The following is an 18,084-nucleotide window of genomic DNA, read 5'->3' on the forward strand; positions in this document are numbered from 1 at the left end:
CAACACTGCAGGAATTCAGCATCTTGTCTCTTTTCAAAGGATGTGTTTATACCATAGGGTTTTTTGTGTTTTTTTAAATTATTTTATTTTTGGATGCGTTGGGTCTTCGTTGCTGCGCGTGGGCTTTCCCTAGTTGTGTCGAGCAGGGGCTACTCTTGCGGTGCGTGGGCTTCTCATTGCAGTGGCTTCTCTTGTTGCAGAGCACGAGCTCTAGGTGTGCGGGCTCAGTAGTTGTGGCACACGGGCTTAGTTGCTCCGCGGCACATGGGATCTTCCTGGACCAGGGCTCAAACCCGTGTCTCCTGCATTGGCAGGCGGATTCTTAACCACTGTGCCACCAGGGAAGTCCTATACCATAGGGTTATTTATCTATTTATTTATTTATTTACGGCTGTGTTGGGTCTTCGTTGCTGCGCACGGGCTTTCTCTAGTTGCGGCGAGCGGGGGCTACTCTTCATTGCGGTGCGGGGGCTTCTCATTGCAGTGGCTTCTCGTTGCGGAGCAGGGGTTCTAGGCGCGTGGGCTTCAGTAATTGTGGCGGGCGGGCTCAGTAGTTGTGACTCGCGGGCTCTAGAGCGCAGGCTCAGTAGTTGTGGCACACAGGCTTAGTTGCTCCGCGGCATGTGGGATCTTCTCGGACCAGGGCTGGAACCCGTGTCCTCTGCATTGGCAGTTGGATTCTTAACCACTGTGCCACCAGGCAAGTCCTACCATAGGGTTTTGATGAAGCACCGAAACATTTTACTTGAACACTTTCAAGAACAGTGAGAAAGGAGGAGGTTTATATATCGGATTTGGGGGTGGGAAATTTCCCTTTAAACCATGGGTAAAACATCATCCATCCAGATAACAAATTCATGTGGTGAGGTACGAAGAATGAAAAGGTAAGACACTGATCCCACTTTGGAGGACCTCAGTCCAGAAGAGGAGCCAGATATGTAGACTATTAAACAGAGTGAGTGGTTACAGAACTATGTGACTTATAATTCACTGATCCTCTCACCTCATGTCCTTCATTATGCAGCTTAGATTCTGTGGTCCAGTGTTAGAGTTACTGTTGACTACATAGTAAATTGCTTTGCCCCAACTCTTGCTTCATTATACTTGCCCGGCTGAACTCCATTTTTGGTTAAGTTCAGTATGCCGCCTTCTCTGCACTTACGCAACTGAACTTGCTGGAACAGTTTCTGTGTTTAAAGTCATGATCTCAAGTAGACCTGAGTACCATCTGACAATCCTACTGTGTTTCTCTATCCCATTTACTCTTTTGGTCCCCTTGAAAACTCTTAACATCTTTCTCATCCTCACTCTCCGCTTAAGACTTTTTTTAAAAAAAAGAACCTTAGAAAATAGAAACAAGGAAATTCCACAGGCTTCTACCATCACATCTTTGTTGGAAGTACTTTGAGTCACTTTTTAAAAAAATTTTATTTTTGGCTGAGTTGGGTCTTCATTGCTGCTCGCCGGCTTTCTCTAGTTGAGGTGAACGGGGGCTACTCTTAGTTGTGGTGCGCGGGCTTCTCATTGCGATGTTTCTCTTGTTGCGGAGCACGGGCTCCAGGCACGTGGGCTTCAGTAGTTGTGGCACACGGGCTCAGTAGTTGCGGCACATGGGCTTGGTTGCTCCGCGGCATGTGGGATCTTCCCGGACCAGGGCTCGAACCTGTGTCCCCTGCGTTGGCAGGTGGATTCTTAACCACAGCGCCACCAGGGAAGCTCCTGAATCAGTTTCTTAATAACCAGTAGGGCCTTTACTAGAAGGGATTATACAAATAGCATGTTAAGTGCTGTGATTATAGACCTATAGGAAGAGTGATGATTTACTTGGTATTTGAGCACCTGCCACATACTACACACTATGCTAAGCACTTAGGATATGGTGGCAAATAAGACAGATGTTGCGCTTACAGGGTTTAAATTCTAGTGGAGAAGATAGAGAATAAATAGGTACACATAAGTAATACACTTTCAGATAGTGGTTCGTACTGTGAAGCTAGGAAGAAAGTAAAATAGGTAAGGGGCTATGACTGGGGTTATATGTGGAGTTAGGTGGGATGGTCAGGGAAGATCTCTGAGGAAGGTGAAGGAGGCTACTATGTGCAAATGCTATGTGAAGGCAGTGGAAGCACTTTCCAAGCAGTGTAGGTGAAATCTATATTTTGGCTGCACTGCGCAGCATGCGGGGTCTTAGTTCTCCCACCTGGGAGCGAACCCTCTCCCCCTGCAGTGGAAGCGCGGAGTCTTGACCACTGGACTGCCAGGGAAGTCCCATGAAGGTGAAATTCAGGCAGAGGCCAAATTGTGTGGATTTTGGGAGGCTGGGAAGATTGGAGTCATACTGTAGAGGGTATTACATATCATAACAAGAAATTTGAAAGTTTATTTACTGTTTTCAATCAGGAGGAAACATCAGACTCAACTATGTGGTTTATTCAAAGTGTCCATGTCCAGGCATCACTAAGGTCATTCTGAATCAGTCTTGAGTTGGGAATCTCTATTCTGGGATATGGGGAGCCTCTGGAGGTTCGTAAACAAAGAATTGCATGGTCAGATCTATGCTCAAAAAGCTTATTCAAGAAATCCTTAAATTAGAGGCCATACCTTTTACGTAAACTCAGTGGCTGATTTATACTATGCATGCAGTAAATAACAGTTGAATGAATGAGAATGTATTGAAGAGAGTAGAAGCTGAGAGACCATTCATGTGTGATAGGTTGATGATGGCTTGCAGTAGGCCAGGAGAGGTGTTTTTAGTGTTGGGGCCTCTGTCCCCTTTGCTAATTTTGGGTTGGGGCAGTCAGGAAGATGGAGGAACAAGGAGATAATACTAGCCAATTTCTGCTGAGTATGACTGGACTCAGAATTTCACTTGCATTATCTCATTTAATCTTCATAGGCTTCTGCTCTTTGCTAACTGCTTGACTGTACTGCTGTAGTAGAATGGCGAGATGTTTATGTTCAGCATGTTGCTGTGGGTTTTTGTACTCAGTGAGTCCCTATTAATTGAGCTGCATCTTTTTTTTTTTTTTTAAATTTTATTTATTTATTTATTTATGGCTGTGTTGGGTCTTAGTTTCTGTGCGAGGGCTTTCTCTAGTTGCGGCAAGTGGGGGCCACTCTTCATCACGGTGCGCGGGCCTCTCACTATCGCGGCCTCTCTTGTTGCGGAGCACAGGCTCCAGACGCGCAGGCTCAGCAACTGTGGCTCACGGGCCTAGTCGCTCCGCGGCATGTGGGATCTTCCCAGACCAGGGCTCGAACCCGTGTCCCCTGCATTGGCAGGCAGAGTCTCAACCACTGCGCCACCAGGGAGGCCCTGAGCTGCATCTTTATGTTAAGTGTTGGGGGCGGGGGAGAGAGGAGCACATGTGTCTGTGTACAGCAGTTATGTCTAGCCAGTGGATTCAACTTGTGCAAACTGTGTGTAATGGGCCCTACCACTAACAAACCAGGACATTTGAGCAGAGTGGTTTATAGTTTATAATTGGCTTCCTATTACTGTTGGCTGATTCTCCTGCACAGAGAGTATTACTCCAGGATTGGTATTTGATTTAAGAAATTTTCAAATTGATTTTATCTTCAGTGCATTAATGCGTGGCCTAAATTCTTGCAGAGCCATTAGATAACCAGCCTGGACATGCTTTAGCAATTGTAACTGGATCTGAGCTGGCAGTGCTACAGCTTTTATTCAGCATAGATAAATCACTTTTCTGAAAACTCTTTTCTGCCTAAGCCCTGTGACTTATTTTTTAGGACACCTTGAGTTTAGGCCCCTTGAAATTTGAATATATTCCCCAAATCATGCTAAGACACACAAACAGGAATTTGTTAACACAAGTAGAGTTAATCTCTATCTTCCTGTCAGAACAGAACACAAATATTCAAGGAATGGTGTGGAAATCAGCCTAATTTTCAAGCGTGCACAATTGTAATGCCTTTTAAAATCCGGAAATATGAAATGTGACTCCAGTAATGAAAATGCTATAAACGTAACTGAGTACATGGAAAACTGGAGGATGTTCTGCAATTTCATGAGGATTAGCATAGGTAAATGTTTTTCGTGAAACATTTTTTTTCAGCTCTAGATGTGCAGAATAGATCACAGCTGCATGAAAATACCAATTAATCATCTTCTAATGCTTTTATGCAAATGATTATATTTGACTTTCACTTAGAGTTGCCATTAACACCTGGAACCCTAAGATTGATAACAGGTAAAATTTTAATGAATACATAAATTAGAGATTTGAATCATGTTTAGATTAATTTATAGCACCTTTATTCATTACTGCAAGTCCTCTTGAAATCTAAAAATCACAGGATGAGACAGAAAATAAAGAAGAGGAGACAGCCTTTGAACTTATCAATTTTTTTTAGTGGTGAAAAAGGATGACTTGGAAATACTAAACCCTGCAAGTGTTTTTTTCTGCCCTTTGCAATAATTTGCCCAGATGCTAGGCCTGTGTATCCTGCAGAAGACTTTTATTTTCTCATGCCCTGAGATAACACTGGTCTGTTTTTTTTTTGTTTTTTTTTTTAATGATTTTTCTTCCTGTGCACACTCCTTGCTTTAGAAAATATTTTTTAAAAAAATGAAAGTCGAAATTGGCTTGTTGTAGACGTTTTGGGAAATACAGAGGACGTGAAGAAAAAAAAACCTCATTGTCCTGACATCCAGGGACAACCATTATTATATTGTATTTCTTTTCCCCTCCTTACCCCCATGTATAATTGTATTTGTATAATTATGTATCTTCCTTTTCCACTTACAAAGCCAAAATAGTATTTATAATTTATTGAAAGTTTACCATGTGCCAGGCACTGTGCTTAGTGTTTTAAGTGTATTATCTATTGAGTGGTAGATAATATTACCTTCATTTTACAGATTAGGACATGGAAGCTCAGAAAGGATAAGTACCTTGCCCAGTATCACACATTTAGTAAGTGGCAGAGCTAGAATTCTAACCTGAAATGTCTAACTCAGAAACCCTGATTATATCACTGCGCTATACTCCCCTTGCATTCAATAAGTGGAAGCTGTTACTATTAAGTGAAACCAAGTTGTCCCCTGAGGGCACTGTTTTCTCCGCAACCTCAAAAAACAGAAGCTACTCATTCTCCCATGACCCATGTACTACAAAGGCCAGTGGGAGATGAAGGGTCGGCTCTCTGTGGCCACGTCCAGACCATTGTTCTTCTGCCCTTGGGTAATACCAGCTTGAGACAGTTATCTTCAAGCTGTTACAACCACTACCCCTCATTGTTGCTCTCCTCTGCTGCCCTCCCCATCACTCAATGCATGGAGTTCCTTGGGCCTTGAAGGCCCACCCCTTGTCATTCTCTCGTCCTTGGCAGATTCAATGCCTCCTCCAGCCGCTCGGCATCGAAGGCCTTTACTACCTTAAATCCAATGGCCCATTCCCATAGGAGTGAGACTGTTGCCTCTGATGTAGTCAGGAGGTTGAACAATGGGGTGAAATCAATTGTGTGTACACGTGTATGTGTGTATATCTACACATGTACATATATACATATACACATATATGTTTACTATACATTTTACTATATAAAGGATGTGTAACACAATTTTAAAGTAGTAAAATATGCATTACTCTTTATTGTAAATTCCATATAGCCAATTAATTCTCACAGAATGCTTTTGTTGATTTTTGCCAAACTGTTATATCCTAGCCAACCTATGGTTGCAATTGACAAACCCACCATAAATGATGGTCGATATCTTCCCTTTTGTTAAAGACACGAAAGTAGAACAATGAAGACTTATGTTAGAACTTCACTCATTCATCAGTGATGTGACTTCTTTGTAGAACTGGAAAATAGCTTCTGAATGCTGGAGGACTATTTTTTCAATTTTTTTGGTGCTGCTTACAATGTAATGGCTACAGACAGGATGCACTTTTAAGTTTAATATGCATTCCTAACATTTTCTCCATTAATTTCTTTTTTTAAAAATTTATTTACTTATTTATTTTTATTTTTGGCTGCATTGGGTCTTCATTGCTGTGCATGGGCTTTCTCTAGTTGCCGCGAGAGGGGGCCGCTCTTCGTTGCGGTGTGCGGGTTTCTCATTGTGGTGGCCTCTCCTGTTGCAGAGCACGGGCTCTAGGCGCGCGGGCTTCAGCAGTTGTGGCACGTGGGCTCAGTAGTTGCGGCTCGCAGGCTCTAGAGCACAGGCTTAATAGTTGTGGTGCACGGGCTTAGTTGCTCCGCAGCATGTGGGATCTTCCCGGACCAGGGCTCGAACCTGTGTCCCCTGCATTGGCAGGCGGATTCTTAACCACTGTGCCACCAGGGAAGCCCTCCATTAATTTCTTAAATGTACACAATCATCAAAACAATGAAACAAGCTCTGATCTGTAGCATTTTCCAATTTCCATGGTATAAATACTCCTGCCATGAACAATTTCAAGCTACCAGTAGACGTCACTGAACATAGATTTGGGAAGAGACATGCAGTGGCACACCATTATAATATTTCCATCAAACAGATACCATAGATAATAGTAAAATGTAGTAAAATAATTAGAAAGTGATGAGTTTTAAGAATTAATGACCTTTGTCTTTAAATATAGTTAATTTAATTATAACTTTGTACAACTTAAGTTTTAAAAATTTATTTTATTGAGGATAGTTGATTTACAATGTTGTGTTAATTTCTACTGTACAGCAAAGTGATTCAGTTGTACATATATACTTTTTCATATTCTCTTCCATTACCGTTTATCACAGGATGTGGAATATAGTTCCTTGTACTATACAGTAGGACCTTGTTGTTTACAATTTAATTTTTTTTTAAAGTTAGTTTTTTTTTTTTTAAAGTCTTGAATTTGTTAGAGTATTGCTTCTGTTTTATGTTTTGGTTGTTTGGCCACGAGGCATGTGGGATTAGCTCCCTGACCAGGGATCAAATCTGCACTCCTGCATTGGAAGGCAAAGTCTTAACCACTGGACCACCAGGGAAGTCCCCACAACTTAATTTTTAATAATGGCTGTATTTAACAACCAGCTTGCAAAATTCCTGAAATTTAACAATCACTTGGTATGAGCAACCCCGGCACAGCACTGTGTATAGTTGCCTCTGCACCTACTCTCTGCCCCAGCCCATCATCCATCTTTCTCACTTTCTAACTTGCAGCATGTATGCTTACCCTTTTATTCATTTTCTATTCACTCCTCAACCCACTATAACCTGACTTTTGTCCTTTCCATGACAGACCCTGTGCTAGTAAGTAAAGGCTCCTTTATCCCCACTTTCCCACTGAATTCCAGTTTTCCCCAAAGCTCTGTCTTAGGTGGTCTGCTTTTCTCTTCCTACATATTTTGCTTTGGTGATCTCATCCAAACCCCTGACATTAAGTACACTGATGGCTCCCATATCTATAATTACAACCCACATCTCTCTCTGGAGCACCAGATCCATTTGTCCAACAGTCTACAGGACATCTCACTTGCTTGTCTCATGGTGGTTCAAACTAAGCATTTCAAAAAATGTATTCATTGTTTCTCCAGCTTTCCACCTCCATCCCCCAAATCTGACTTTGCCCCTCTTTTTCCTGCCTCAATAAATGGAGATCCCTTATTTAAGCCTTCCAAGCAAGACACCTTGGCATCAGGCTTGATTCCTCTCTCTTCTTCATCACCTCTACTATTCACCCTGGTACAAAATCCAGATTTACTCAATCATTCATTCATTCATCCATCCATCAAACCTTTCAGCAAATATTTATTAGAACGGCTGCATAGTATATTGTGTAAGAACACTAGAGCTTGGAGTCAGCCTGCCAAGCATGAAATCCTGGCTTTGCCATTTACCTAGCTTTGTAACCTTGGGAAATTGACTTGACTATGCTGTGTTTCAGTTTTCTTAAATATAAAGTGGAAATAATAATAGAATCTTCCTCACAGGGAATTGAGAGGTTGAAATGGGTTGCTCTGAGTAAAGCACTTAAAACACAGCCTGACACAGAGTAACTGCTCAAGAAATGTTAGCTATTGTATTTACTGAGCTACATAATTATGCCAGGACATCATCCTAAATAAGTGGGAGTGTATTAGTTTCCCAGGACTGTTGTAACAAAGTACCACAGACCAGGTGGCTTAAACAAGAGATATTTATTGTCTCAGAGTTCTGGAGGTTAGAAGACCAAAGTCAAGGTGTCAGCAGGGCCACGGTCCCTCTGAAACCTGTAGGAGAATTTTTCTTTGCCTTTTCCTAGCTTCGGGTGGTTTTCTGGCAACCTCTGACACTCCCCAGCTTGCAACTGCGTCACTCCAATCTCTGCCTTCGTCATCACATGGAGTTCTCCCTGTGTGTCTCTATCTTTACATGACTGTCTTCTTATAAGGATACCAGTCATATTGATTAGGGGCTCATCCTACTACAGTATGACCTCATCTTAACTAATTACATCTGCATCGACCCTATTTCCAAAGAAGGTCACATTCTGAAGTATTGGGGGGGTTAGGATTTCAGCGTATCTATTTTGCGGGGGGCACAATCTAATTCATAATAGGCAGGAACTATGACATAGGGATCATATCTAATCCCTGACCTTCTTAACTCCTCTCCCTACAGCCACTGTTTTAGTTCATTCTGTCTTGTAACTCTTCCTAACTAGACCCTAGTCTGGCCCCACCATCAACAATTCTTCATGTGACTGTCAGAGTTATCCTTCCAAAACATAAAGTTCATCATGTTGCCTCCTTCTGAAGCTCTCTGAGCTTTCAGGTAAAGGTTTAGCACAAAAGAACTTTCTTGCTCCAGCTCCTTCCTGCTTCCCTACACTGAACCTCACAGCACAGACCAAAAAACTCTTTGTAGTTCCCCAATTGTATCATTCTCTTTTGCAACTCTGGATGCATGCCATTCTTCTGCTTTGCATACACTTACCCTCACATTTCTTCACGTGCTTGGGGAAGATGCCCCTGACACGCTCCCAACCCCTCTTCTGAGCATCTTTGGTACCCTGTGCACACCCTGAACATGGCTCTTACTGAATTTATTGTTTTTCTTGTGCTTTGTTGACAGGACAGAATGCCCTTGAGGGCTGGGACTGTTTTTGTATCCCCTATTGTTAGACATTTGTGTCATTTTCAATTTTTTCACTATTGTAAATAATACTGTGATAAATTTCTTTATGTTTAAATAGTTTTTCCAATTTAAAATTATTTCCTCAGGCACAACTCAACAGCAAAAAGACAAACAACCCAATCTTAAAAAAGGACAAAAGATCTGAATAGACATTTTTCCAAAGAAGATATACAAATGGCCAATAAACACAAGAAAAGATGCTCAACGTAATTAGTCATTAGGAAAATGTAAATCAAAACCCACTAGGATGGCCATAACAACAAAAAAATAAGCGTTAAGAGAATGTGAAGGTGGAGAAATTGGAAGATTGCTGGTGGGAATGTAAAATGGTGCAGCCACTGTAGAAAATGGTTTGGAAATGGTTTGGTTTGGTGACACCTCAAAAGTTAAACTTAGAATTACCATATGACCCTGTGGGATTTCCCTGGTGGCCCAGTGGTTAAGACTTTGCACTTCCACTGCAGGGGGCACAGGTTTGATTCCTGGTTGGGAACTAGATCCTGCCTGCCGTGCAGCATGACCAAAAAAAAAAAAAAAAAAAAAATCCATTCTTAAGAATTACCATATGACCCAGCAATTCCAATCTTAGATATATATATATATATATATATATATATATATATATACACCTGAAAGAATTGAAAATAGGTGTTCAAACAAAAATTTGTACACAAATGTCCATAGCAGCACTATTCACAATAACCAAAAGGTGGAAATAATCCAAATGTCCATTAATGGGTGTGAATGGATAAACAAAATGTGGTATATCCATACAGTGAAATATTACTCAACCATAAAAAGGTATGAAGTACTGATACATACTACAATGTGGGTGAACCTCAAAAAACATCATGTTCAGTAAAAGAAGCCAGATACAAAAAGTTATATAGTATATGATTCCATTTATATGAAATATCCAGGACAGATAAATCCATAGAGACAGAAAGTAGATTGATCGTTGTCAGGGGAGGAGGGGAGAATGGGAATTAATGGTCTAATGAGTATGGGTTTAATTTTGGGATGATGAAAATGTTTTGGAACCAGATAGTTGGTAGTTGCACAACATTGTGACTGTACTAAATGTCACTGAATTGTACACTTTAAAATGTTTAATTTCGGGGCTTCCCTAGTGGCACAGTGGTTAAGAATCTGCCTGCCAATGCAGGGGACATGGGTTTGAGCCCTGGTCCAGGAAGATCCCACATGCTGCGGAGCAATGAAGCCCGTGCCCCACAACTACTGAGCCTGCACTCTAGAGCCAGCGAACCACAACTACTGAGCCCGCGCGCCTAGAGCCCGTGCTCTGCAACAAGAGAAGCTGCTGCAATGAGAAGCCCGCGCACCACAACAAAGAGTAGCCCCCGCTTGACACAACTAGAGAAAGCCCGCGTGCAGCAATGAAGACCCAACGAGGCAAAAATAAATAAATAAATAAAATAAAATAAGAAAAGTTTAATTTCATATTATGTGAATTTTACCTAAAAAAATTAAAACAAAGAAGGAATAATGTACTGATACATGCTGCAATATGGATGAACCTTAAAAACAATATTTTGAGTGAATGAAGCCAGATACAGAAGGTCACATATCATATGATTCCATTTATATTAAATATTCAGAATAGATAAATTCATAGATACAGAAAGCAGATTAGTGGTTGTCAGAGGTTGGGGCAGAGGGGAATAAGGGGTGACTATTGAATGGATATGAGGTTTCCTTTTGGAGTGATGAAATATCTTGGAACTAGTTAGTGGCGATGGTTGCACAACAACATTGTGAATGTACTAAATGCTACCGAATTGCATACTTAAAAATGGTTAAAATGGTAAATTTTATATTATGTGTATTTTACCACAATAAAAATATATTTCCTTAGGAAAGATTTTCTGAATGACGTCAGAGTCAAAGGATATGGTATTTTGCTGAATTTCTGCTGAGAAGCGGTCACTCATTGCCCTCTCACCAGCAGTGTTTGCGAGAGTCTGTACTGTGTCCTCACTAGACTTTGGTATTGTGTTAAAAAGCAAAAAACTTCATTAATTTGACATAACACTGTTCCTCTTCAGGGAAGTTCCTCGTGCTTCCAAGTATAAGGCTAAATTGAGTAGGAAGAGTTGTTTAGGAACCTAGCCAAATAAACGAATTTTAGAGCTGGGAGAGACCTAGAGCATCTAGATCATTGAATCTCATCCTCATCAGACCAATATTAATAACAACCTTACTATCCTGAAATAAAATTTGTAGATAACCTACCTAAAGTTTATATGACGTAGTGCTTCAGACAATATGATTTTTGGAGTAATCATTCTGGGTTCAAATTCCTGCTCTGCTGCTTATTAGCTATGTGAACTGGGGTACTATTTTGTGCCTCAGTTTTTTCATCTATAAAATGGGGCCAATGACAGTGTCTACCTCATAAGATTGTTTGAGGACTAAATTAGTGTAGATATATATGTATATATATATATGTATATTTATAAAAATATAAATTTATTTATTTGTTTATTTTTGGCTGCGTTGGATCTTTGTTGCTGCATGCAGGCTTTCTCTAGTTGTGGCGAGCAGGGGCTGCTCTTCGTTGTGGCGCACGGGCTTCTCATTGCAGTGGCTTCTCTTGTTGTGGAGCATGGGCTCTAGGCGCACGGGCTTCAGTAGTTGTGGAACGTGGGCTCAGTAGTTGCAGCTCGCGGGCTCTACAGCACAGGCTCAGTAGTTGTGGCCCATGGGCTTAGTTGCTCTGTGGCATGTGGGATCTTCCCGGGCCAGAGCTTGAACCCGTGTCCCCTGCATTGGCAGGCAGATTCTTAACTACTGCACCACCAGGGAAGCCCTATATATATTCTTAGGATTACAATTTCCTACCCATAAAAAAAAAGAAATAAAAGAAAGTAATGTACAATAAAATGTATTTTAAATCTGTAAATACTTAGGCGTGATTACCCTAGAAGTGACTGCAATAGATGTTTGCATCTACACATAGAATCACCCTGGAGGCCACGGCTATAAATGTAGACTGATGGCTATGTGTTGCACTTCAAAAACTATGAGCATTGCTATTGGTGACAAGCTCTTCCAAAAGCAATTCTCTATACAGATCAAATCCCTTGATTTTCATTTGAGTTGCACTCCTGGGAAGTATTTTTAAAAACCATGCTTGTATGTAAAATGGATGTAGATTCTAGGCTTAGATAATTTTATAGGTTTTTCATCTTCATAAATGTGCAGTGGGGCATTTGAAAGTGGATCACGGGACCATTCTTTATTATGTGGGATATCCTACATTTTCCGGATGTCTAGAACCCCTGGCCCCTTCCTCTAAACGTCATCATTCTGTAAGGGGTATTTCCTCACTGAGAACCACTGAAGCTATTCCAACCATCTCCTTTTCCAGACCAGGTTACTGGGGCTTAGAGAGGGAGTTTAAAATAGACATGTATTACTTTGACTGCTTGTTCACCCCATCCACACCTTCAGCCATGTGATCCCGGTGGGAGATGTCTTGCTAGTAAGCAGGACTCCACCTCGGCCACATTTACCCACTTTATTCTTTTCTTTGCCTATACACCATCTTTCTTCCCTAACCTTCTCCCTCCTTCTTCCCTAACACCCAACCTGTTAGCAAGTCCTGTTGGTGTGCCTTCAATATGTGCCTTCTACTGGTGCCCTGCTACAACCTATTCTCATAGCAGCCAAAGGAGCTTTTGAAAAAAAATCACATCAAGCCAGTCTTCTGCTTCAACTGCCCCAGAGGCTTCCCAAGACACTGGGGATAAAATGCAACTTCCTCTCCCTGCGCTGCAAGGCCCTACATGGTCTGGCCTCATCTCCTTCCATTCTCCTGACTATGCTCCAGCCACCTGGCCTCACAGACCTGCCCCAGGGTCTTTACACATGCTGTTCCCTCTAACTTCTCTTCTGCCAGATCTTTGGAGAGCTGACCCCTTATACTTCATGTCTATTCAAATGTCACCACCTTAGAAACCATCCTTGGCCACCTTATCTAAGATAACCCCATGCCCCGTCACTCTCTATCCCCTTTCTCTCATTTTTGCTCTTTGAAGCACTTACCATGATTTGAAGTGGGAGTGTTTATTTGTTGGCTCGTTTATTGCCTGCCTCCTCACTAGATTGTAAGCTCCACTGGGGCAGAGACTTCATTAGTCTCATTGTCCGAGGGATCCTGGGGCCTAGCACAGTGTCTGCAAGTGCTGATCAGTAATTTTTGAATAAGTGAACAAAGGCCTAACACACAACTCAGAACGGACCAATCAGAATCCTTCTCCATGAATTTTGCAACTTGACTCAGAGAGAAGTTCCTTTTTGTTTTTTTTTTGATACCTGGGCCTTAGAATATAAAGCTCAGAGAGTACTGGCTGCTGAGTGTTCTACCTTTCAGGCCAAAGAACTGGAGAGAGAGAAGAATGATGTAGACATATGGAGAGCCAGAGAAAAGAGAGAAAGAAAGATGAAGAGAGTATATTTGCAGCAGTGGCAGGTGGGCATCAGATGTCCCTGGGGTCTGGTTGCTAACCTGGTCTGTGTGTGTGTGTGGATGTGCCCACGTGTATGTCCTGTTTGTAAAAATCAATTTCATTGAGGCATAATTTACATGCAGCAAAAATCACTGATTTTAAGTATGCAATTTGATGAACTTTAATGCTGTATACAGTCGTGCAATTACCACCACAATCAAGATATAGAACATTTCCTTCAACCCAAAAAGCATAACCTATGGAACTTGAGTTCCACATGATACTCCATGATTCTTTTTGTAAAAAACAGCTTTGTTGAGGTTTTATATACAATAAGCTGCACATATTTAAAGTGTGTAATTTGATAAGTTTTGACATATGTATACACCCATGAAACCATCACTATAATCAAGATAGTGAACACCTCCATCACCCCTGAAAGTTTCCTCCTGCTTCTTTGTAATCCTTCCCTTTCATCCCCCTTTACCCCAACCCGAGCAACTGCTAATCTGCTTTGTGTCACTATAGATCAGCCTGCATTTTCTAGAGATTTTTATAAATGAAATCATGCACTCCTTTTTGGTCTGGCTTTTTTCATTCAGCAAATTGTTTTTTTAGATTCATCCATGTTGTTGCAAGTATCAGTAGTTAATTCTTTTTTATTGCTGAGTAGTATTCCGTTGGATTGATGTGCCACAATTTGTTGGACATTTGGGTTGTTGCCAGTTTGGGATTATTACAAATAAAGTTGCTATGAACATTCGTGTACAGGTCTTCATATGGACATAATATTTCTTTTTCTCTTGGGCAAATACCTAGGAGTGGAATGGCTGGATCCTGTTACCCTTACGTTATTCTTTTTTTATTTTTAAACTTGGACGCGTTTGCAAAGTGTCCATTAACAGCATTTTAATTTTTTTAATTTTTTAATTTTTAATTTTATTTTTTTGGCCACGCGTCTTGCGGATCTTAGCTCCCTGACCAGGGATCGAACCCGGGCCCCCAGCAGTGGAAGCGCAGAGTGCTAACCAATGGACCGCCAGGGAATTCCCTCCCTTATGTTATTCTTAATAATATGTTTCACTTTTTGGCTGAAACTAATCAATTTAGGATTGGTCAAGGCCCCTCATCAGGATGGGGACTCAGTTCCCTCCCTCTCAAGGGTCTCAGAGCTGCCTCTGGTCCTATGTGAGCCGTGGTGCAGTGGCAGCCTGAGGGGCACCTTATCTTCCTGAGCACGTCTCGATGGAGAAGCGATGCTGGCTTACATAAGCACACTGACCTCTTGCCTCTTGCCAGAATCTAAAATCATGAAATCTTTTGCAAGCGTGCTGCCTCCGGACTGGAATGTTAAGTGCCAGTGGAGTTGTCTGGCTTAACAGTCTGGTCAAAATATGTCTGCGGATGGACAAGGTCGGTGATTGACTCCGTGGAAGGAGAGCCTTAGATGAAAAGACAGTCTGAAGAACAGGGAGCCATAGGGATGAGCTGAGAACGAGGCTTATGCATTCAGAGCAGCTTAGAGACAGCGTCATGCGGGCAGCATGCTTTCACATTTGAGTTTATTTCTGAAAAAGGAATGCGTTCAGATGGTTCAAAATTCAAGAGCTAGGGTAGGTACACAGCACTGTGAAAAGTCTTTCTCTTACCCACATCCCCACTTCCTCTTCCTGGAGGCAACCACAACTCCTCCCACCCCAGTTCCTTGTTTATCCTTCCAGAGATTTGCATACACTAAAATTTGCATATACCAGTACATATGTGTATATCTTGTGTGTGTAGCACTTTTATACAAGTGCTGGCAGGCTAAGCACATCGTTGTACACTTTGAATTTTTTCACTTTACACATCTTAGAGCTTGTCTGCAATGCAGTGGAAAGAGCCTGCTCATTTTTATTTTTTTTTATATTTACATAGAATACCATTATGCTGATTTAACCCGTTGAGGCAGCATTTGACCACTGGTGCTGGTATGACAGTGGGTGACAGGGTGAATAATTTTAGTTTGCACAGTAAATAATGTCAAAGTTACAGGTGGATTCTCTTGGCCTGCTGGACTGTGATATCATCTCAGTGAAAGCAGACTGAGGGGAAAGTAACATTTCTAAGCACTTGATATGCCGAAGGGTTCATAAAGCAGTGGTTCTTTAACTTTGGTGTCTTGGAGAATTACCAGGGGAGCTAATTAAAAGTGAGGCTAAGCAGGCTTCTCCCTCCTCCACTGCCCCAGAAATTCTGATTCATTGGAGCCAGTGGAGGGGGGGGGGGGGCGGAGCACAGATTCCCATAAAGGTGGTCCTCAGACTCAGCTTTGAGGAGAACCGAGCTCTGAGGAGGGAAAAGAGCTTTCCACTGAAGGAGTCACTAAAGAGTTCATTAATTCAAATTATTAAAATAATTTCATTCCCATATGTTTAAGCCTGAGAAGAATTCATGAACAAGAAAATGACTTTTTCAAACGGTTCAGAAGGCTATGCAGTCTCCCCACCCCTGCCTCCCAGTTCTGTCTTCTTAGAGACAACAGTTTCTTGCCAGTCATTATTTTGCAGGGACATAAAGTCCCTACCACACTGCAGGGAGCACCATTGTGACTGAGGAAGTACACCTTGCTCCTAGTTAGAGGCAGTGCAATGGGCTGAGAAGAGCAACAAACTTGGATTTGGGAGTCCTGGGTCAAATGCCTTAAATATCAGCGACTTGGGCTTCCCTGGTGGCGCAGTGGTTAAGAATCCGCCTGCCAATGCAGGGGACACGGGTTCAAGCCCTGGTCCAGGAAGATCCCACATGCCGCGGAGCAACTAAGCCCGTGCACCACAACTACTGAACCTGCGCTCTAGAGCCTGTGAGGCACAACTACTGAGCCCAAGTGCCGTAACTACTGAAGCCTGCGCGCCTAGAGCTCATACTCTGCAACAAGAGAAGCCACTGCAATGAGAAGCCCACGCACCACAACGAAGAGTAGTCCCCACTCGCCGCAACTAGAGACAGCCCGCGCGCAGCAACGAAAACCCAACACACACACAAAAAAATCAGCAGCTCCCTGTGGGCCAGGCACCGAGCTCAGGATTTTACATGCATTATCTCAGTTAATCTTACAATGACCCATTTTACAGAGAGCAAAACTGAAGCCGAGAGGTTTCATTATTGTCTGGGGTGGGAGTGGGGGTCTCACACAGCTAAGGTAATGAAACTAGAATTTTGAATTCAGGTCTAAAACCCTTGCTCTGAAACACCCTGTCTGGAGGACCAACCTCTTGGTCACTGGGCATTTGGGGAAAAGCTCTTCGCCACCCTCACTTCTCCGGCCTCCATAATGCTTGATGGAAACCACACATTCGTTGTCTTTCCCACCTTGGGAGCTCTGTGAGGACGTGTCTGCATCTTGTTCTCCACTGTAGATGCAACACCTGCCATCTGGGCAGACAGCAGGTGCCCAAAAAAGGACTGCTGTGATGGGGTTTGGGTAGAAAATCCAGGAAGGGTGAATTCCCATAACTGTTGCAATTCTTCAGCCCACTAATTTGTTTTAGAATTGTTTTAATTTTTAATAAGTGTTTCCCAATTATAGACTGATGTGTGCTCAATACAGATCAGAAAATAATTTTTAAAAATCTAAATATACATAATTACATCACCGGGAAAAAAACCTTTTTTTTTTTTTAATACAGCAGGTTCTTATTAGTCATCAATTTTATACACATCAGCGTATACGTGTCAATCCCAATCGCCCAATTCATCACACCACCACCCCCACCCCCCCGCGGCTTTCCCCCTTTGGTGTCCATACGTTTGTTCTCTACATCTGTGTCTCAATTTCTGTCCTGCAAACCGGTTCATCTGTACCATTTTTCTAGGTTCCACATATATGCGTTAATATACGATATTTGTTTTTCTCTTTCTGACTTACTTCACTCTGTATGACAATCTCTAGATCCATCCACGTCTCAACAAATGACCCAATTTCGTTCCTTTTTATGGCTGAGTAATATTCCATTGTATGTATGTATCACATCTTCTTTATCCATTCATCTGTCGATGGGCATTTAGCTTGCTTCCATGACCTGGCTATTGTAAATAGTGCTGCAATGAACATTGGGGTGCATGTGTCTTTTTGAATTATGGTTTTCTCTGGGTATATGCCCAGTAGTGGGATTGCTGGATCATATGGTAATTCTATTTCTAGTTTTTTAAGGAACCTCCATACTGTTCTCCATAGTGGCTGTATCAATTTACGTTCCCACCAACAGTGCAAGAGGGTTCCCTTTTCTCCACACCCTCTCCAGCATTTGTTGTTTGTAGATTTTCTGATGATGCCCATTCTAACTGGTGTGACGTGATACGTCATTGTAGTTTTGATTTGCATTTCTCTAATAATTAGTGATGTTGAGCAGCTTTTCACGCGCTTCTTGGCCATCTGTATGTCTTCTTTGGAAAAATGTCTATTTAGGTCTTCTGCCCATTTTTGGATTTTTTTCTGCCCATTTTTGACCTTTCTCTCAT

Source organism: Eubalaena glacialis, chromosome 3, assembly GCF_028564815.1.
Source record: "Eubalaena glacialis isolate mEubGla1 chromosome 3, mEubGla1.1.hap2.+ XY, whole genome shotgun sequence".
Lineage (NCBI taxonomy): Eukaryota > Metazoa > Chordata > Mammalia > Artiodactyla > Balaenidae > Eubalaena > Eubalaena glacialis.